This window comes from Rhipicephalus microplus, chromosome 10, assembly GCF_043290135.1.
Source record: "Rhipicephalus microplus isolate Deutch F79 chromosome 10, USDA_Rmic, whole genome shotgun sequence".
Classification (NCBI taxonomy): Eukaryota; Metazoa; Arthropoda; class Arachnida; order Ixodida; family Ixodidae; genus Rhipicephalus; species Rhipicephalus microplus.
In genome coordinates this window covers 46,274,153-46,296,491 of record NC_134709.1, presented here as the reverse complement: position 1 = coordinate 46,296,491, position 22,339 = coordinate 46,274,153, and the positions used below count along the sequence as shown (strand labels likewise).

The following is a 22,339-nucleotide window of genomic DNA, read 5'->3' as shown; positions in this document are numbered from 1 at the left end:
CTTCTTAGTGTGGTAATTAGGGCTGACTAGGTCGTTTAAATTACAGCGCACGTCTCAATAAAAGCTGTCTGTATTAAATAAATGAAGAAATTACTGCCTTTTCAGTCATTTAAAAAAAAACACTTTTCTTAAACGGAGTTTAGTGCCATGGAAGCTTCGTTAAGTCGGAACTGCTTGAAGCATTGAACCCTGCGGGTATTGTTGGAACCGGGAGTTGACCAGGATCTCACCCGCTGCTATCTGCTGTTCAGTTGCTGAGACTTTGCCGTTGTCGGCACCGGAGACTCGGGAGGAATACACCGAGCATGAAGAGACTTATGAGAAAAACTGTACAGAGTTTTGTTATGCATTATTAACAAGCGATCATTTCTCGCCATATGACGAAGATCTGAGACGAAGCTGTCGTCCCACATCGTGATGATCTCGTCGAAGGCTCTCCCTGGACCACACTTCAACTGGTTATCATGAGTCTTTTTCGCCCTCACTCTTAGATGGGAGAACGGCTTTGAACTTCTCTGTCCGGCCACCGCACACACATCACTTTCGACGGTACCGCCCACACCCGCCCTGGTCAGCGGTTTTGACGGGAACGTTGCCACCACACTCTCTCCGGCGCCAAGTTGTCTCTTCCTTGGGGTAAGAATGCCGCTTGGTGCTGCGTCCCTCGCCCTTGTACTGCCGCTTACCATCAGGATCATCAAGGGAACCGCGCTCGTCACGGTCATTTTGCGAGACTGGCGGTAATCAATGCTGTCACCGCCATCGAAACCATTTCGGCCGTCTCGTTGTACACTTTGTGGCATCGTGACTGCATGCGCCTCGCTTCCCGGCTGGGAGGAATATACCCATATTTGGACGGCTGTCAGCAGGCCCTCTTCCTTTCGGCGACTTGTTCGCAGAACCGCGAACACCCCTTTCAGCTTGGCTCCAGCGCCGATCTTGATACTATCTACCAGAGAATGGAAACTTCTTCGTTACATCGGAGAATTCGCGAAACCGGGTTTCGTTAGATCGAATATATGGAAAACGTATGGACGCTCTTGTGATTCCGTAAGGAAGCATACGCAATTATTGGGATTTCATACCAAACGCTGCACTATGGGGGAAATTTTCGTAGCACAAGGAAGAGGATGAATAAATTTTATTATTTAGATGGGGTAGCCAGGTTGCACGGGCGCTGGACTGGCGCCCAGGGGGCGTACTAATTACGACGCCAGCTGCGCCATCTATCGCCTCTTGGAGCGGTCGACGTGCGGTGACCCGTTTGCGCGCAGTCGCTGCGGCCACGGAAGTCACGGCCCGCTTTTCCGGCGGTTATCGCACGGCGCTCTCTGCCTGCGGCGCCGTGTTCTTGATTCTATACACTTGCTTTGCCGTCATCCCCGTCTCTCTCTCTCTCTCTCTAGCCTTTGCGTTGTTGCGCAATGGACGACCTCCACTCGCGACATCTAATGCGCTTCACGTCGCGCTGCGATCGCGCGGCCTGCATACCGTCTCGGACGGGGACGCGACCATGTGACCTGTAGGGCACTGTCGGAACGCACGATAAGAGTTGCACACTCGGAGGGTGGGTCAGTTTATGAGGACGATCGACGAACGCGTCCAGCTGTGAAAAACGCGCGCATGCACGCACGCACACGTACAAGAAAAGGCGAAGGACCGTAAATCGTTCGATTGGTGACGTTGTTATTGTTGCAGCAGCGTACAGTAAGCGTTAGCTTATGTTAGCAAACGTGGGTCAACGTCGGCTGATCTGGGTTTTGCGCAACGATGGCAAAGGGTGGCCATTGTTACCCGTAAGTTAGTGAACATTCGTCTGTACTGGTAGTGTGTGGATAAACATGGTCTAACGAAAGAACGTGAGCTTGAGCATGTTGCTAATCCATCTTAACACCTGCTAGCTATATGAACACACACACACACACACACACACACACACACACACACACACACACACACACACACACACACACACACACACACACGCGTGCACGTGCACGCACGCACACTCACACACACACACACACGCACGCACGCACGCACACACACACACACACACACACACACACACACACACACACACACACACACACACACACACACACACACACACACACACACACACACACGCGCGCGCGCGCGTGCACGTGCACGTGGCAGCTGAAATGGATGAGAAATCAGCGCTGTCAGATAACGTTGTAATCTGGAACTATATGGCCTTTTTCGTATGCCGTACATGAGCCAATTATGAATGGTATTAATGACGTCGCGTTTCTAGGAGCGTATCGATACATATGTTCAGAATGTTCACCGAAGTCCGGACGCCGATTCAGAACTGTTGAGTTTTTGTCCCGCGGTTTTGTTTTAACACGTGGTGACCACATGCTGGGGTGTCTCACGAAAATGCGAGGCCAGTAACGTCTGGGTAACGCATAACCACACATTCTGCACGAACGAAACCGTGGGCCGATGTCCCAGGATCTCCTTTTCTGATGCATCTCGATGGAGGCGATATGGTGGAGGCCCGTGTACTGCGCTATGTCAGCGTTTGGTAAATAACAGTAAAGAACCCAATATGGTCTAAATTTCCGCAGGCGTTGCATCGGGATGACGAGAGTTTGGCATGAAGACCATCCAATAGGGCGCGCACTGGCACAGAATGTGCTCAACTGCCTCCTCACAGGTGCTTGAGTTGCGTGGCGCACTGCTGGTCATTTCAAAGGAATTTCTCTGCACGAAACGACGTACGATGCGGACATGGTCGGTGATATACGGCTACGCCAGTGTACTTTCCTTTTTGATTCGTTCTAAAATGGGACTAATTCTGAAATCTTTTGTGTCGCACTTTTACGCTCGTTAGATACGAAACGGAGTTTCCTATTCGCGTGTGACGCTTGTCGCATCGGTTTGTGTGCGTGTAGACCTCTTTTGAAAACAGACGCGTCTTTCGCCAGCATTTGTTCTGGTATTTAACACCCAGGGCACCGCGGTCTCTTAGCTATCCACGGCTCGCGCAGTCGCTTCAACAGTCTCGCATTTGTTCCCGATTTGGCCGCCTCCATTGTCCTCCGCGCATCCACTCCCCACCGCTTCTTCCGCCGCTTCCTCGCATTGTTTCGCCTGTGTGTCTTCTTCACGCGTTGCGGCCCTCAGCTTGCGCTCTTTTGGCGGGCTTCTCTTTGAAAGTGTTTACTGGCGCGCCTCTCTGTCAACGCGTTTGTATGTAACAGCTCTTGCTGGAGTGGCAGTGCGCCCGCAGGTGAAGGTGAAGCTACGGGCTTGCAGCGCCTTGCGTTCAAAGTGCAATTCCACTTGGTCCCTCAACTTCCGAGCTTTGGCGGAGTACCTGGTCACGGGGAAAGTGAGCGCACCAGCCCAGGTGTCGATGCCGAGGCGAGATTTGTGTTCCGCGAGAATTTTGAGCCTTGATCAAAGTATGCCTCCTTGTCGACACGTTGGTGTCTACCGGAGACACATCTTGTTTGGTCAGTTTGATGCCCACAGCAAAATGGTGATTTGTAGCGTTAGCTATCCTGGCCTCGCTGAGCCAATTTCGCGTGGCATTGGTCCGCGCATGCGCAATGATACTCCGCCGCCGCCGCGCGCGGCTGGCCGCCGGTGTGCGCGCAATTCGATGCGCTGCGCAGACGATCAGTGGTGTCACGTACCGGAGCCGGCACCTCCTCGCACTCGGCCGCCGCCGCCTGCGACTCGCCGCCGCCGGTGTGCGCTTTCCAGAGGAGTGCCGTCATAGCCTTGGTAGACATATGGACGCCGACGCGCGCGCCTTCCCTGTGCAGTCGCCATCTGACACTGCGCTGGAGCCGCTTGATAGGGCCTCTGACTGGCGTTTGCCAGTGTGGTATAGCCATGGAGAAGGAGAGTGCAAATGCTGCTCAACGGTGCAATAAAGCGGAGAAGCTTAACTCATCGGATCCCGAAGTAGTTGCCCGGCAAGATAAATATACATGTGCCACATAATACGTATACCGTGTGTGTGTCATTTGAACAGCTGCAAGCATGATATCTGGAAAGCTAAGAATATTCAGCTGAACCTTTGCTAACGCTACGTATATCCTGGCATAGCTGAGCTAAGCCACTGCCATTTTTAAGTGTGCGATCGGAATGGCAGTTCAAGATAAGTTGTGAAGAGCAGATGGGCACTTGAGGTTATACCTCCGACGAAGACATGCCTTCGCGGGAAAACGTTGGCTATAGCCCGATGCCATCCACTGTTTGGCATCTGTTTGAATGTCCACGTGCAGTGATGATTGTTGAGGGCTTTACGTCCTATAATTAAGATAAGTATTCAAGGACTCCGGATATTCCACCCACCTGGGGTTATTTGCCGTGCACCTAAATTTCAGTACACGGGCCTTTAGCAATTCGCCTCCATCAGAATGCGTCTGCCGCGGCCCGGGATTTGATTCCGTGACCTCCCGGTCGAGGACCACGCCAGGGTGGGTTACCCACGTGCAAAACAATGGCGTTAGCAACTTCACGTCTTGGACGTCACCTCCACTCCGAGAAGTCATTCCTATGACCGTCTTACCCCTGTATTCTATAGAACGTCCCTTCACTCAACGCTTCACCTCCACTCGAGAAAGCCGATGGGAGCGCCGTCTCTAGGCACGGCAGGTCACTGCGTATCAGCGATAATCTACTGCGATTCTTGAGTAGCTCAGCGTCATTTTCAGCCGAGTGGTGGCGCAGTGTTCAACTCTGTCAAGTGAGGGGTGGAAGTCGAGTCGAGGAACGTTTGTGAATACGGGGGTTAGTCTCTCTCTTTCTTAACTTCATCGACGCGCCTCGAGCGTCGTGTATTATTCTCGTCTGGCGCGTCGTTTTAGATGCGCGCCAACGTGCGTGCAGCTCGAGGCACAACGCTCGTTTCTCTCCGTGGCGCGTCTGGAAAGCGCGCGAACAGAAAGCACGTGTCTTACTTTGTCCCCCTTCTGGTCCGGGCGTTGGTATACGGTGCACCTCGCGATTAGCGCGCTTTTGTTTTGGGCGGTCGCTCGCACGGGACATTTCAACCGCTGCACGCTCGCGTGGACCATGCCGCCCGCAGCACGTTCCCCTCAAACAACGTCATGTCCGTTGTTGCGTTTATAAATAAACACTGCGCTATTTTCGGTGCCCTCGGGGTCGGTCGGTTATTGTGTGTGTCGTCGTCGAGCGCATGACTTGAACAATCTGGCGCCTCTTTTCCGCGGGCGTCTTTGTTGACGTCCGCCTCGGTGGATCAGTGGCTGCTCGGCCGCTGACCGGAAGGTCGCGGGTTCGGTTCCGGGCGCGGGGGTCGCATTTCAATGGAGGCGAAATGTAATAGAGGCTCGCGTACAATGCTATGCCAGCGCTCGTTAAACGACGTTAAAGAACCCCAGATAGTCTAAATTTCTAGTCTTTCTTTACGGCGTCTCTAAAACGGTGTAGTTTTAGAACGTAATACCACACATATTATTATTAATATTATTATTATTATTGTTGTTGTTGTAGTTGTTGTTTTTGTTGTTGTTGTTGCTGCTGCTGTTGTTGTTGTTGTTGTTGTTGTTGTTGCTGCTGTTGTTGTCGTCGTCGTCGTTCTCAGTTAACGTTTCTTTTTTAACATCTGTGTCGTTAGCTTGAATAATGCTAGTACCTTTCAGCAGAGCGATATTGTTCGGCGCTGGCGGAGGAGTTGGATTCTCGCCAACAATGCGTTCGTGCCGACATCGCGTCTCGCGTGCTTGGTCGCCCGCGCATGTGTCTGTTGTTACTATTGCGTGCTATCACCTCTGTTCCTGCAGACGAGGCTCGGTATAGGTAAGGCTGCCGGCAGCCCCTCTCTTCGCATAAACACGTAATCTGCGATCATTTCGTTCGCCAGCTGCCCTTTGAGGCACTTGCGCACCGTGTATTAGGAGCGAAGCTCCTTAAGACGTGGGCTGTGCGTCCCCTGTATGTAGCCACCTCTCGTTCAGTTCTAAGTATTACGCTAGCCACCGCCCGATCTAAAGGGTACAGCCATATCCGTCCGTCCGTCCGTCCGTCCGTCCGTCCGTCCGTCCATCCATCCATCCATCCGTCCATCCGTCCGTCCGTCCACCCGTCCGTCCGTCCGTCCGTCCATCCATCCGTCCGTCCATCCATCCATCCATCCATCCGTCCGTCCGTCCGTCCGTCCGTCCGTCCGTCCGTCCGTCCAAAAGATGCAAGATGTTATAAACTAGACGGCGGTACGTGTAGTTGATTATGAAAGATGCGAGGTGTTATAAAATAGGAATGATGCCACATATGGCGCGTGTCATCGTTCGATATAGTGCGGCGACGTACGCTAGGGGGAGCGTTGCAATAAAATCGAGTGGGCAAAATGTACGGAGGATTCATGGTTTACCAGGTTTACCTCCGGAGCTTCGCCCACTCATCATCATTCACTTCGTGGATATGGCGGCATTTTTTTTCGATTGACCGTTTGCCACCGCGTGCGTTGCTGCGGGTGCAGTCTGTATCTATCTTCTCGTGCGTTTGCAGTGTTTCTTCTTGATTAGGAGCGTCGGCAGCTCGCTCAAGTTCGAACGCTTTTTTAGACGTGTTAGCGCATGTCGTCAGCTTTTCTCACTTTAGTGTGTGGACACAGCCAAATGAAATCATGAGGCAGTAAAGTCAAAGAGAGCAGATGCAGGGGACATCACCTGTGGCTCTCCTTGGATTAATTGTTTGTTAGTTTGATTAGTTGCGTCTAACGAAGAAACGTGTGCGCCGTCTTTCGTTCTTTCATTGAGTGAAGTTCTAATGATAGTCTCTTTTCTGGCCCTGTTCCCTTCACATACTGTATAACTTGTCACGAATGTTCACGACGTCGACAATAACTTCTGACCGAATTGAATCGGCCTTCGGTGCCATTTGTGGTAGTGTGCGCCATTTGCTGGCACACACTACCGGGTTGATTAACGGGAGGCTATAGGTTTTGTTGACTAAAGAACTCGCTAATCACCACTGGAACTCGCTATCTTCTGTTGTAACAGCAGAATTAACTTCAATCTGTTCAATCCTAAGAATATAATTGTTTACAGATGGTCGATAATGTAGCCTCTGTGGCTGTCACATCTTATCGCCCGAGCTCGCACAAGCCTACTTTTTAATGTTACGTTTTTGTTCGTTCCCGAAGAGCATTGTAATCTACACGTCTCGGCACCATCAGCTAATATACCGACCACTTTTTCACGTACGCACGGGGATTACACGCTTGAGCTCTCCCATGCGCGTATTGCGCAGTTGGCCTATATTTGTTCCTGCAGGAGGGGTGTTTACCGGATGTAGTCCTCATGTGTCTGCTTTCTGCGCATTGACGGCTTGCCGTTGTTGTGGTGATTCGCCAGAGCCGAGTTTGCACACGATGGCTGCCGAGTTATTTGAGTCGCGTTCAGGGTCTGTATGGGAGGCCGCTTCTTCGCGAAATAAAGTGTGCAAGGAGAGGAAAAAAATGGACGCGAGAGAAGCAGCAAGACGGTGCTAAAAAATGGTACGCGTTGTCCTGTACTTCTCAATGCGGTATCGTTGAACAACTTGTTTGGCAGAAATTTCGGTGTCAGTGAGTTTTGATGTGGTCGGTTGTGAGCGAGAATCAGCGTCTCGCTCGAGATAAATTCGAGATAAATTCGAGATATAGGTGCAAAGAAATAAATATCAGGAAAATAAAAGTAGCCTTTGGTGAGAACCGAACACAACCCTTCTGCGTGAGGAGCAGGTGGTCTACAACAGTGCTGTGCCATTGCTTGAAACTGCTCCCGGAAAAGAAAAAAAAAACGAATAAAAGGAAGCGTGGAATCACGCCAGGCGCCAAGACACGTTAATTGCGCAAAGAGCGGTTCGTTTGAACGTCTATACACTATACAAAGCGCTCAGACTTATCTAATCATCAGCAGCAGCACCAGCATCGATAATGTTAGCAGCTGTGTAAGTATAGGCTCGCGTGTTGCCTTACATGCACGCGTATATTGCTTATACCTTGCAGATTCGCAAAAGGAAGGATTATGGCGTAGTGAACACTTCGCAACTGTACTTGCTATATGCATTCAAAAATGGCTTTGACTAATATGTGAAGTTTAACGTACCAAAACCACCATATGATTATGAGAGATGTCGTAGCGGAGGGTTCGGAATATTTCGACCACCTGTGGTTCTCCAACGTGCACCCAAATCTGAGCTCACGGGCCTACAGCAGTTTCGCCTCCATCGAAGATACAGCCGCTGCAGCCGGCATGTGACCTGCGGGTCAGCAGCCGAGTACCTTATAGACCGCCTCGGCGGAGCAACCAGCTACCATTGGTATCCGGCTTCCTGGTGGCACGGGAAGGGGGAGGGAAGTAAGGAGTTCTTATAGAATGCAACGTCGGGAGCCCTCAGCCGTCGCTATCGCGAAAAATCTACGTCACCGTAGCACTGAACTACAATGACGGGCCGACTGAATGATGGTACGGTGCCGGGCGCCATAATGGTGTGGTAGTGTATGGTAGCAGTCGTAGGTCGGAAGGGGGGGTAGGGGGTTATACAGCCCCTTCATCTGCGTCTGGCTGTGTAAATTTCTACGAAGTGCCTAAATTATGTGTCGTTTAAGGTTGCTTCTCATGCGAGCCTCAGATCACTCCTCGACGAAACGAGCAAAACAAACGAACTAGCTATAGAAAGATGGTAAAAGTGTGTCCCCTTCATAAAATGACCTTAATTTGCAAGTTCGTTTCGCTGTCTTCCCGAAGGCGTGGCGCGTCCTTTGGAGCCGTCTCAAATGTCTTTGTAGGCCGTTTCTTAGAGTCGCCCTAAAGCGACGCCAAAAAAAGATCCTTCCTTATTTACGGCTCGCTCAAGCTGCTGCTCTTCCTATCTCACCGCCGGGTGTGCGCTGCAGTCGAATGAATACTCATTTCATTGCACTTAGGTTTAGAGTGCGCCAAAAGCCGGCTCTTATCTTTTTCTGTTTTGCTTTTTGAGTGCGTGTTTTTCAAGGCAGTCTTCCCTGCTTGAAAAGCCGCCTATGAGGGAGCCTACTTTGCCTCATCAGCTGGATAAACGCCCATTGTGCAGATGAGGCACTTCGTTGGTTTCTAAAGAAAAGAATGCACTGCCTTTAACATTGTTTTTGATTTTTATCTTTAGTCGTTCTGTGTGAAAGGAAAGGATCCGTATACCGTAAGTAGGCCCTGATGCGAAGATGAGACCACGAAATTATATAAATCAAGCGTTGTTTATATTACAATTCTTGTCGGCAGCAATATACTGTACGACTTGGAAATGTGTTGTGTATCACTCTCTCTATCATGTTGTGTCTGAAGGTGCTGCATACCCTATGATGAACCTCTATAAGCCGCGCTGGCCGAGCAGTCCTCGTCAGAGTGCGCACGCTATAAGTGATACCGGTTATTACGGCATATAACTACATTTATGTTTCGCTTAGGTGTGCGGGAAAACGAATCGCAACCGTCAATAAGAGGGAAGGCGGCGGTAATTGGAGAACTGCCCTTCCCCCTTTTTCGCCATTCACTCTGCGGACTATATATTCCGAGGAAGGGGCAAATGCACTATATAGTTCCCAGACCTGCGTTATTCTAACGTCTCTGCGTGTCCGGCACCACCTTTCGCGCATATCCCTTCGACCTTACCTAGAGGTGCCGCTATGTATAATGCTGTGCTCATGTATATGGTGTTCGCGCAACTGATCGCAACGCACTGCACCGTTTCGTTCCGTTTCAGAGGCGGCGCTGGGCGAGCTCGCGTTCTTTAGCGCAGGCGAATGGTTACGAGACCCAGGGGGGGGGGGGGGGGGGGGCGAGACGGGATGATGATGATGATGATGACGACGACGTCGAAAGAAAGAAAAACGAAATAAAAGGGAAATCGAGGCGCAACAGGGCCGCGGCACAATTTGGGTCGCTGCGCACGCGGGTCGGCTCTCAGACATCGCCCGACTTCTGTAACGCCCTCGCGTTTGTGGCGCGATGCCTGCTTGTGACCGCGGCGCAGCATCGCCCGTCGTCGCCCGACTTTGTGTGTGGATATAAGCACGGGTGTTTTCAGGAAACGGCCACGGTCGGCATAGTGGCATCGACGCCCGAAGAAGCGTGCATCATTCGCCACTGCTGCGCTTTTTTTTTTATTGCGTGTGCAGGCTGTCTGGTCTTTTAAACCTATCTGAAACCGTTGTTTTGTTAGACTATTTTTTACACTTGACGAATATCGTGGTTCTGTGTGTGGACTTAGTATCCGCTCCATGAGATCCGCATGTTATTCGCCAAGGAGGAAGTGCCGCGCATGCTACGTACGACAAGGTTTGCGCAGAATCGCAAACGCGTGTATACAACAGAGTGTACATGAGAGGCATCAAAACGGCATAGCACTTCGACGCCCTTCGACGGACAACAGTCAGCGTAATGCATGCGAAAGAGAAGCAGTTGCAAGACGGGACTAATGCGAGCTAATGTTGTCCAACAGACCGAGGCAGAATCAGCAAGTGACCTTCACACTGCGCGTCACTCTATTACCTTGAAGACTCCGCTTGGGGTGTATTGCTTAAGAGGTGTGTTAACAAACCGGGGTTTAGAGAGCGGGATCCTCATGACGAACAATATGCAGTTATATATCAATCAAGCAAGTTTCATTTCCTTTGAGGAAGAGCAGTGCGCAGCTAAAGCGGTTCACAGTTCGAGAAAGAAGGGGAGAAAATAGAGAGAAAGATAGAGAGAGAAAGGAGTAAAGAGAAGCAAAAAAAAAAAAAGAAAATGAGGAGGAAGGGAAAAAAAAACAACGGTGAGAAACAGGGAAGGCTGTGCACTTCTTTTACGCTTGGCAACCCTATAGTTCTTAACTGCCATTTCTTTCATTTTAGATGCGGAGCATCTTATACTCGCGCCTTGTAGTGCGCCGTCCGCGCCGTCCGCACCGCTTCTCGAACATTCGACAGCTGACGCGCGCGCATGCGCCGTCGCGCCGTCGCCCACTCTTCCACCATCTGTGCATCCCTTCCTCCTCTACACACCGCGCGCGCTTCGCTCCTCCACCATCTGTGCACCCTTCCTCCTCTACACACCGCGTTCGACATCTACAATTCTCCTGATTCTCTGCCGTGACGGTGCGGCTTCGCGGTGTGGACACGACAGTGGCCTCTGTGTATGTGCGACCTGGACAGCGGTGGGACGCCTCCATGCTGTTACAGCTCACGGCTAAATTCGGAAGAGACTACCTCATATGTGGGGACATGAATGCTCATCACATCATGTGGGGGAGTAGCACCTGCTCCTCTCGAGGAAGGGATCTGGTGGACGTTATCCATCAACTGGGCCTACAAGTTTTGAACACCGGATCCTTCACTTTCGTCCGCAGAACAGCACGACCGTCATGCTCCGCCATTGACGTCACCTTGGCCAGTGAAGGGGACCGGTACGATTGGGCAGTGGAGCCTGACTCCTGGGGTTCAGACCACCTGCCGATCGTCATCTCACCTGTGGGCGGAAAGATCCCAAGGAGGAGGCTGTGTAGTACGATCGATTGGCGGGCTTTTCGAAGGCAGCTTCGAGACGTCCCAGAGGATCAGGATTTCCTGAATCTGGTAGCAGTGGCAGCGCAGGCGGCAACTATCCAGACCAGGGTGCCAGAGCACCACCCTGTGCCAGACCTCCATCACTTGAACTTACGGGCTGCGAGGCGCAGGGCTGAGAGAAGGTACCTAAAATCCCATGACCCAGCTCAACGTACACTCTTCAATCGTGTGGATGCGGTATGTCGGCGACATGCCAACCGTCGCAGGCGGCAAAGCTGGCAAGGCATCTGCCTCTCCCTGAGTCAGGCAAGAGGTGGCGCAAAAGCATGGCGACTTCTACGATCCCTCGTCACTGGACCAATGGTGCGGCAACCCGTCATTGCGGTGGCCATCTACTTAGGCATTAGTGAAAAAGAACTGGCAGAGCGACTGGCCGATCGTTTCACAGAACTCCCACCAGTCAATCCTTCAGCCCTCATCGCCACGCCTGCTCCCAAGCCACCGCAAGGTCATCACCCTGCCTGGACGGCCAGCCAGATCGCATCTCTGTGTCAGGACCCTATTTTCGAACACGAACTGAACGTTGCTCTAGCCAGAACCAAGCGCCGCAGTTCCCCTGGTGCCGACGGCATCACATACCAGATGCTGCGCAACCTGGATATGGCCTCACGACGACACCTGTTGAGGACTTTTAATGAAATATGGCAGAGCGGCAACCTACCTGAAGCCTGGCTGACCGCTGTTGTGGTGCCGATCCGGAAACCTCGCCGCCCTTGTGCCGCCATTACGTCCTACAGACCCGTTTCTCTCACCTCTGCTGCCTGCAAGCTCATGGAAGCCATAGCACTGGCACGCCTAAATTGGATTGCGGGGGCAAAGGATTTCCTACCAGAACAGCAGACGGGCTTCCGACGCCACCGATGCACAGCAGACTCGATCGCGGACGTCGTCTCTACCTTGGAGGAGGCCAAGCGCAACGGCGAAGTGGCCCTCCTCGTCCTGCTGGATGTACAGAGCGCTTTTGACAGCTTGCCTCACATAGCGATAGAGAGTGCTTTGGACACACTCGGCATCGTGAGCTGCCTACGTACCTTTATCAGTGCCTTTCTGGCAAAACGCACCCTCCGGGTTAGAGTACGACGCGCGCTCAGCGATCCACGGCCAGTGACAGCAGGCGTTCCACAAGGTTCCGTCCTGAGCCCCTTTCTGTTCAACCTGGTGCTAGCGGGGCTGCCGACCGCGATGCCCGCAGACAAGCGTTACCCCACGCAGTGCTCCTTGTACGCAGACGATGTGGCACTGTGGGTTAAGGGGCCTAGGCAAAACTTCACGGCCATAAGGCGTTCCCTGCAGCGCTCCTTGGATGCCGTCGTCTCTTTCTTCAAGGCAATCGGACTGAACGTTTCGCCCACGAAGACGGAGGCACTGCTGGTTCACCCCAGAGCCGCTGCGCGGAGGGCCGTCCGAAGGCTTGTGCTAGGTGACCGACCTATCCCGTGGAGCGATGCAGTGACGTACCTGGGGCTAAGGATCGACCACCGCCTTACCTGGATACCAGCCGTTAAGCTCGCCGTCCTCAAGGCCACCAGGGTCGAGACTGCCGTAAGCAAACTGCTCAGCAGGGGCCAAGGGTGCACCTCACGGCTGGCTCTAAGACTCTACGAAGGGGCTGCAACGACAGCGCAAACTTATGCACTGCCCTTGGTGCAGCTAGCGCCACACCGCAAGGAGCAACTGGAGCGGCAACATCGCATGGCAATTCGGCGCTTCATGGGACTTCCCCGTCAGTCACCCATAGCTGCAACCCTGGCGGAGGCCCAGACCTGGCCTCTGTCACTCTTGATGCTACGACAGGCGCTGCATCACGTGGATCGCCTTCACAGGGCCCTCGGGGGCGCTGCCCTCCTTCGGAGACTGCGGAGCCGACCAGCGTCACGGATGGCACAGATCTGCGCTCTCTATGAAGAGCTGGTCCCCGATCCCCCCAGTCCAATCCAACCCCCTCCACCACACCAGCAGCCTCTGGACGTACAATTAACTCTGGACAACCTCAGAAAAAGGCGCACACCGGCATGCGAGCTCCATCAGGCAGCCGTGGCGAAACTTCATGAAAGACTTAAGGGGCAGCTCCTGGTATTCACGGACGGGTCCGTTCGGGACAGCCCCCATTCGGCCGCGGCTGCCTGCGTCATACCATCGACTGGGACAACCATCCGCTGCCGACTTCCCTTTCACGCCAGCTCCACTGCAGCTGAATTGGCCGGCCTTCACTTGGCAGCCGACCACCTTGCTGCCACGTTACCCCAGTTGCCTGTGGCGATTCTGTGCGACTCCCGACCAGCCCTACAAGCGCTGCTCCAACCAGACCAAGCAGGCATAACTGTGGCGTTGCTGCACGCAAAACTGACCGCCATCAAAGAGAGTGGTGTGCGCCTGTCCCTCCACTGGCTTCCCTCGCACGTTGGAATAGCTGGCAACGAGGAGGCTGACGCTGCCGCTAAGGCAGCACACCACTGCGACACGCCAGTCACTAAGGCGGTAACCCAGTCGGATTACTCACGGCAGCGACTGCGGAAGCTCTTACCAACGGCCCACCCTGACACACGGGTGGCAAGCGGCAAACCTCCACCATCCCTTCCGGAGACCGGCCTGGACAGATGCGAGCGGCGGTTGTTGCTTCGCCTGCGTACTGGCAGCGTCTGGCCTGCGGCACGCATGTATTCCGCGGGTCGCTCTTCATCGCCAGCGTGCCGAAGGTGCGGTGATGACGAAACGCTGCAGCATATTGTTTGCTCCTGCCCTGACCTGGCCACTGAGCGTTGCGCACTGGTAAGCCGCTATCGTCTGCTTGGACTACCTGCCGAAACAATGGAAGACATACTTTTTCCCGCGCGCTCGAAGACGAAAGCCCTTCGAGCCTTCCTCGAGTTCTGTGCTTGCGCGGACCTCGCCGCCTTATAGACGGACTCTTTTCACTCGCACTACTGACTGTACTGACAAGACGTTCTCTTGCCATGACATTCACTTTTTCTTTCCTTCCTCTCTTCTTCCTATCATCTTTACTTCCCCTTCCCCGATCCCTAAAGGCGCTGAGCCGTGCCCCCGCGACGGGAGGCAGAAAATAGCGTCCTTTTTGTCTCTTCCTCTTTCATTAATCTCTCTCTCTCTCTCTCTCTCCTGATTCTCCAGTGGACGCGCATGTGGCGTCGCGCTTCGAGAACATTCAACAGCTGACAGTGCATGCGCCGTCGTGCTGTATATATACTCAAGGTCGGCGCTCGCTCGCTCAGTTGCCGCTCGTCGGTTGGTTTGTACGGCGCGTCGACGTCCAAGGTCGCGGTGAAATGAATTCCAACGAATCCACAAACACAATGATCGACGTCCCTTCGACCAGCGCCGCCCTTTCGCATACGTGTGTACGTGTTCACTCATTTAACACCCCCTCCTACAACCACGTTAACCAATTTAGCCATCGACCCAAGTAAGTCGCAATTTAACACCCCATTTCACAACCACGTTAACCAATTTAGCCATCGACCCAAGTAAGTCGCACTTTAACACCCCGTTAACCAATTATATGGTCCGCATCCTCCTCAGTGTTCCCCCGAGGGAAGCTGCGGGCAATTTTTTTTTGTTTCTTTTTTTTTGTGCAAGCCCCATACGCCGATATCTGATGGGTGACCGAGTGCAGTGCTGCTTGCATTTTAAGAAATGTATAAGTATAGGCCTGCATTACATACTTAGCGGGTCGGATGTCCGATCTACCGTTGCCTATCCTTGCGCAAGGGTATATTTTGACGGGCCGTAGCTGCAAGGTAAACCATATGATGCAACACGTTTTTATTTATTGTGAAAGGTGATGTGGAGTAGAATCAGTGGAGAAAGTATAGAAATATCAAAAATCGGTTTTTTTAATCGTCGTCAAAGGTGTTATTAATATAAGCTTTGGCTGTTTTATAAGTAAGCGTACTGAGAAACTGATGCGGAATTTTTATCGCGCTGTCATAAACCCTTTTTTAAAGTAAAAGCCTGCAAACTAGGCAAAACACGTTTTAACTCAAATTTCAGTATTTTTACAAAAAAAAATGCACAACGCAGATAATCGGAATATAATTGAACGTAAGCGCAAGTACGCTTATATATAGCTAAACAAATTCGAGGTACGTAGATTTAAAATATATTTTGTGTAATTCATCGCCATATTCGAAAACAACAACAACCGCAGAGCAGGTCAGCGTGGCACTCCACCTCTTCGTCATTATTGATGTACTGTGCGTCAAAAAACTTTTCTTCCGCCCTGCCGCGGTGGTCTAGTGGCTAAGGTGCTCGGCTGCTGACCCGCAGGTCACAAGTTCGAATCCCGGCTGCATTTTCGATGGAGGCGAAAATGCTTTGGGCCTGTGTGCTCAGATTTGGGCGCATGTTAAAGAACCTCAGGTGGTCTACATTTCCGGAGCCCTCCACTACAGCGTCTCTCATAATCATATAGTGGTTTTGGGACGTTAATCCCCGCATATCAAATCGAATACTTTTTTTCCGGCAAACCCAATTGCGGATTTCTTCTTTCCACTGATCAAGCAACAATATGTAAAATTTTGAAAGAAATTTAACTGGTGGTCGACCAGCCATGCTTTGTTCTATATTACGCGGAATCACCCTGATGGAAGCTGTCGTGACAATCTTCGTCCCATTCGACCAATCTGTGTGACGTGCGCCAAGTGCGGTCTTGTCGCTATCTGCGAAATCTGAGCGTGCAGTCACGTGTAGCGTGTTTCCGCCGCTGTAGCGACCATGTCATGTCCTGTTTTTACGATCCCTTCTTCGCTGCTCTCGGTGACCGAATGTCTGGAACAAGTGTGTGTATACGACCGCCAACCTTAGCCGCGCTTAACAGACGTTATCCGCAGTAGTGCATGTCTATTTTTTTTCTTTACAAAGAAGTTATGTTCTCGTGTAATGCGTCCGCGGAGAGAAGACGGGTATAGAACAACAGTTTTCGTTTCGCAGACGTGTCGGAGTGCATCGTGAGTGATTTCGCGTCAAAGAAAAGAAACTTAGAAGCACAAAAAAAAAAATGACGTCATGCTGTTTTTGTACTTTCGACGCAACTAGGTTTCTTGTGCGCTACATGATTTCATTCTGAGACCGCTGATGATAACACAACATGCGTAATGCGCAAGAAGAACTGCGGAATCTTTTGAGTGTATGTTTCTTTATTAACTATAATCAGTAACGATGATATATAAATTCGCTATAGGATGTGTTTCGCATGATGTAATCCACTATGAAAGCAGCGGCAGCTGTGGTCGTCGTCACGTGACGACAACCAAGGTGCTTGCATGGCTGCGTGTGTTATTTTGATTTCTATTCCGTTCTCTAGACGTCAGACTAGCGTATGCCGGGTCGCTGAAATATCGCGGCTGTGTTGACCACATGCAGGTAAAGAAGTGGGTGCTTGCTTTTCGTCTCCACGGTGATGGAACGACTCTGTATTTTTTTTTTATTCTTTTACCTTGCTTCTAGCTCTGGTCGTTGTAGTTGGCTCTGTGCATAAATCATCTGCATCATCTTCGCCACGGCTTCAAAAAGATGACACGAGGCCTCTTGAACATGGCGGTGCTGGTGTTGTCATATAGTGTAGCATAAAAAAAATGACAAGAGTGGTCACTCGGACCGAAGAGCGGCTGAGCTACGCAGCCTCACTCCAGCCGTAAGATGGCAACACATAACTTACCCCCGTATTCTAGAACGTTCTCCACTCAACGCTTCACTTGCACTTGAGAAAGCCGATGGGAGCGCCGTCTCTAGGCACGGCAAGTTGCTGCATATCAGCGATAATCTGGTGCGATTCTTGAGTAGCGCAGCGTCATTTTGAGTCGAGCTGTGCCGCAGTGCTCAACTCTGTGAAGTGAAGGATGAAAGTCGAGTCGAGGAGCGTTTGTGAATACGGGGGTTGCTGCTTCAAGGAAGCACGCGTACTACAGTTATGTACTACAGTACCTTTTCTAGTGCATTATACGTCTACGTGTTTTTTGCGACTCTGATAGCGGCCTGAAAGCGTCTTTATCGTCTGCGATTGTACGGTGCGATAACGTCGGGCTGCGATCTGGCATGCATCGGACGTGAGAGAAGTCCACATGGCGTCGACGCGACGGGAACGTTGTCACGCTCCGTGTTCATGAGCATTTAAGGCAGGGAAGACGTGCGGGCAGCAGCAGGGAGATACCATAAACGATGTGCGATAACGTGCCCGGCGTGCGTCGTGGTCTGTCGCTTGTTTCGTCTGCCTCTGGGCTTGGCTGCTGCTATATAGGTACGAACGCCATCAATACTTCGTTACGTGCGTATTGCATTTGTCTTTGAAGCCTTAACCTAACATTTCCGGCATTGTGCTGTTCGGCGCGCGGATATCTTTTTTTTTTTGTGCTCTTCACTTCGCGTACTGCTTTCGGGGAATCGTTCACACGAAAGACAACTGTTTGGAATGCTTCGTAGCATGTTTGTGAGAAAATTCTTTCTTGGCTCAAGAAATTGAGTCGCCGCTCGCGCTGTTAGGTTTTTTTTTTTTTTTGTGCCGCTACATGTATTTGAACTCACCGCATGAGTGAGATTTTGAGAAGTGCAGCTATGCTCAGTATCGTTATCTGTGCCGTTCGGAAATTGCTTGTATACCTCTAACGCGCACAATTAGAGAGAAGTGGTGAATCTAGCAAAATGCTATAGCTAAAGCTAGGACGTAATCTTTGAGTAAACACTCCTGCCTCGTTGATGGCTTGCATGACACCGAAAGTTGCTTTGTTTTTGCTGCGGAACTGCCTGTGACTGTTTTTCGCGAAAGAGCGATGTAAAGTGTGTAAGAACAAATTAGCGCGAATGTGAGAAAGAACGATAGTTATAGCGCGAGAACAAAACGACGACACAGAGACAAGAAGGACGCGAAAGACACGAGAAACGGGAAAGATGGTTTTCTTGCTCATCACAGCACTGAGCGCAATTGTGTTCCCCTCTTCAAGGACACAGTGACGCTGCGCAAGCACAGAGATGAGCGCACCCGAGTCATTGTCGAGGCCCCGCAGATGGCACGCGAACAGGTGCCTTGTATTAGCAAGCCCTCCGTGGCTCTGTCCGAGAAGGAACTCGGGTTCCTCGAAGGTTTCGGTGCGCGCAGGTATTATCTCTGCCTTTCTGTTTCGTTTTCTTATAGATTTTTCTTTGCCGTTTTTCTGTGCTTTTGTTTTTTGTGTTTTTTGCCTTTGTTTTTCTCTTACTCATGTTCTGCTCTTTGTGCCATATGGTTTTTATCACATGGTTACTGTCTCCTCTATATATTTTCGTGCTCTGCGCAATAAACTCAGTTGGAAGTTAGCGCTCGTGTCTTTCGTGTCCTTCTTGTCTCTGTGTCGTCGTTTTGTTCTCGCGCTATAACTATCGTCATGCAATACCAACTAGCCCAAGCTGCTACACTTCTAAGTGAGAAAGAAAGCGTGGCAAATGTTTTTTTTTTTTTGGTTCATGCCGGAGTCAAGTGCATAGGCAACTACTGCCGTGTCGCGTTGTGCACTGTATGTCTAGTTGTGTGCGTTTATTGTAGTTTTACTCTTCTGCGGGTCTCCTTATATTGTTGCCTATATGTTTATACCTTGTGTGTATTTTATAATCATGGTATGGCAGTGCAATCAACCTCTCTTTGTTCCTGCGTTTATCAAACATTAACAAAGTGGGCAAAGGGCTTATATCACGTGAAAATGAAAGTTTTCGCTCCTCCCGTGATTCTCGTGTTTTAATTAAAATGCGTTCATAGACACACATTGGCATCGCGTGCTTGCTGCTCTAGCGGCGCAGCTTACATGAAGCTCATCGATGCCACTTTCACATCTACGGAGAATCCACGGCCGCTGTCCGCGCTGTGTGTGTGAGTGCGACTTTCATTCTACGATCCCCGTGGCAATATACATACGGACAGTTTCGCGTTAACGTCGTGGTGGTGGTGGCCGACATTTTGGGGCACTGGCACATCGAGATGCCGCGGCGTCAGTAAGGAACGGTAACTAGCGCGAAATGCGCTTCCCGCGCCGGCGGGTGAGCGACGAAACCGATAACGGCGACAAGCTGCTGAACAGCGTGTGATCATAACGTATCATGCCTGTACATCAGTGTGATACGTTGCTCGCCACCTGGCCTGGTTATCGCGAGCAGTCGCGCTTGCCAGTCGTTATACCAGAAGTTCTGATATGGACATCCAATCTGTAGCGCTGTACTCGTGATGATGCTTTGTGCTGACGTTGCCGCCACCTGCTTGAGTCTGGAACTGTTTTCAGGCGAAATGGTGGAGAAGGGTGGCGGGGGAGGGGGGGGGTGTCACTGCTTGTGTGGGTCCGTTTGTGAAGTGGTTTGGTGACGTCACTGGCAATCTGTCTGCACATAGTGTTACGGGGAGAAAGGCACCTGTGGCGCCCCGTAGCAATAGCAGCAAGACCGCGGTGTCAAAAGTGAGTCCGTGTCCATCCATCACGTTTTTTTTTTCTGTTATTTTTTCAAAGCAACGGCTGTTGCTGCTCGGGCAGTCTGCCTTTTTTCTGCATCCTCTTCTTTTTTTTTTCTTTTATAACTGTTCATTTCCTCATCGGCTTCCTCGTATAGACACTGTATTACTTGTGTTCCATTGTGTCGCTGCTCGCTACGTCGCGAACGTCCTGCAGCCGGCGTACACATGCAATCTTTTGTGCAAAGAGAGATCGTGCCTTCCACGCGGAGGCGCCCTTGAGCTTCGCCCTTGCCTCCCGGGCTGGCGCGACTCCAGCTGTACACACTCGCGGGGTTGTCGGTTGTGTGTTAGACGGGCTCTTCGAAGGTGAGCGCTTTGTTTGGGTTCCTCGCGAACGCGTGGCTGTGGGTACGGCAGCGATCGTTTAACGAAGCCTTCTTTTACAAACGCACAGTCGCCCGCGCTTACACGTGCTCTCCAAACAGGCAGTAATAAAACACGCAATTCAGAGTACACACCCTTGCTGTGTGGTCTTTCGCGTCGCATATGTGAATCTATAGCTGCAGGCACATGTCTCTGACGGGATGCTCCGCTCTGTAAATACCGAACATCGATCTCTCTTAAAGCAGGGTGTTTTGAAGGGCTGCTGGGTATTTTTCTGATTGCATGAACATTGTGGGCCCTTCCGCGCTGATTATGCGATTTTGATGGTGCGTTTGACGTAGCTTGATTTTTTAATGTACTAATACTTACCCCACCCCTAACTCAAAGCTTTTCGCACCTCGCCTTGTTGTGCACTGCCACCTAGATTCCGCCCGCTTATACGAAGACGCAACGATGTGTTTTGATGACGTCATGGTCGGATGTCACATTATGTAGCCATGTCACATCAAATACATTTCGTCTTTTTTAATGTTTTTTTTCACCTAGCCAAAACTATTTAACACTTGTGTCTTTCTTCGTTATATCCCGTTACACCAATGTTCTACAGTTTCTTTCCGCTAATATGTATCAATAATTCTTGTGGACCTTTGGAAGCTGTTCGATATTTTTGTCTTAGTCGCTGAGGAGCTCTCACCTCGTCAAGCTACTCACTGTAGTGGCTTTTTTTGTGATAACTCTTATCTTTACTTTCTTCGAAGGACGAATAAACTTGATTCGATTATCTTTGGTGGCATGATGACGTCATCGCCACCTACTGATTTTTTTTTTTTGCATTACTCGTGTTGACGCTACACGTGGCCAGTTACCCCGTTTGATGATGCATCCAAGGCCCTCGCCTTGAAAATTTCTAAGCTTTGACGTGTCAAAGTCGCGATATGATTACGAAATGCGCCGTAGGGGAGGTTTCTGGAAACTTTGACCATCAAGGGTTCCGTGCTCATAATTCGTAAGCACGTGACCCCTATAGCACTTCACCACACCAGAAGTGGACACCCCGGCACCGTCGTTTTAATCTTGAAGGGACACTGAAGAGAAACAGCGAATTGGTACAGATCGATAAACTGCACTGTTAGAACTCTAATGCCGTATGTATCGCTAACATGAGTTCGTTATTAGGGGGATGAAATCAAGGTTGAACTTTCATTTTTAAATGCCGTGCTGAAATCTCTGCGCTCGATGTCAGAAATTTCAAAATGTTCATAATTGAATTTTTTTTTTCAAAATGTATTTTTTCGTATTTTCGTGGCTTTGACTTCATGACATTTTCTTAAACTTCGCGTGCTAGGTATATGGCACCCACAGATGGCAACGTACTTCATTTTTATCGAATAGACGCTACGTAGGACCCAATTGATGCCTTCGAAAAATCTATGAAGTCATGGTGTATGGTGCTGGAATCTCAAGGCGGCGTCTCCACTCGCATTTGCTTTTCGCGCGTTTTTTTTTTTTTCTTTTGCTTACCAAACGTCTTGTAACGGTAAGAGAAGCGTTTTCTGGGTTGTGAAATTGTATCTTTCCTAATACGGGGGAAACGCTTTGCTCCTGAGTGCCCCTTTAAACGCGTAAGCATTGTTGGGCCGACTTAATGAGAAAAACTGTGTCCCATTTTCTGTCACGTGTGGTAAATCGCTAAAAAGTAATTGTGTAGAATAAAATAAATGTTCTTGGTGTTCGTTTTCGAAACAAGGGCTCTACGCCCTGAAGAGCCGAATGCCTTGCTCGCTGGGCTAAACAATCACGCTCGCAGAATGAGAATTTTATAATATATGAACCATTCGAATACAAATGCATAAAGAGAGCACTTTCTATGGAGCCTCATTTGAAGGAAAACGAAGTGAAACGTTCTTGAAAATTTCAAGTGAACCAACTGGAAAGGCAAGTAAACTGCAACTAATGAA

General features: G+C 50.6%; 1 protein-coding gene across 7 annotated transcripts in view; it reads left to right on the top strand.

Moving 5' to 3' along the window:
* Positions 1–22,339, top strand: part of LOC119181726 (membralin) — a 225,328-nt gene that overhangs the window by 109,847 nt on the left and 93,142 nt on the right. Inside the window, exon 1 of one of the 7 annotated variants that reach the window (XM_075875607.1) lies at positions 17,710–17,825. The exons of the other annotated variants lie outside the window; for them this stretch is intronic. The gene's annotated coding sequence lies outside the window, so the exon portion shown is untranslated. Of the gene's footprint in view, positions 1–17,709; positions 17,826–22,339 lie in introns of those variants that run through there. 7 annotated transcript variants of the gene reach the window in all.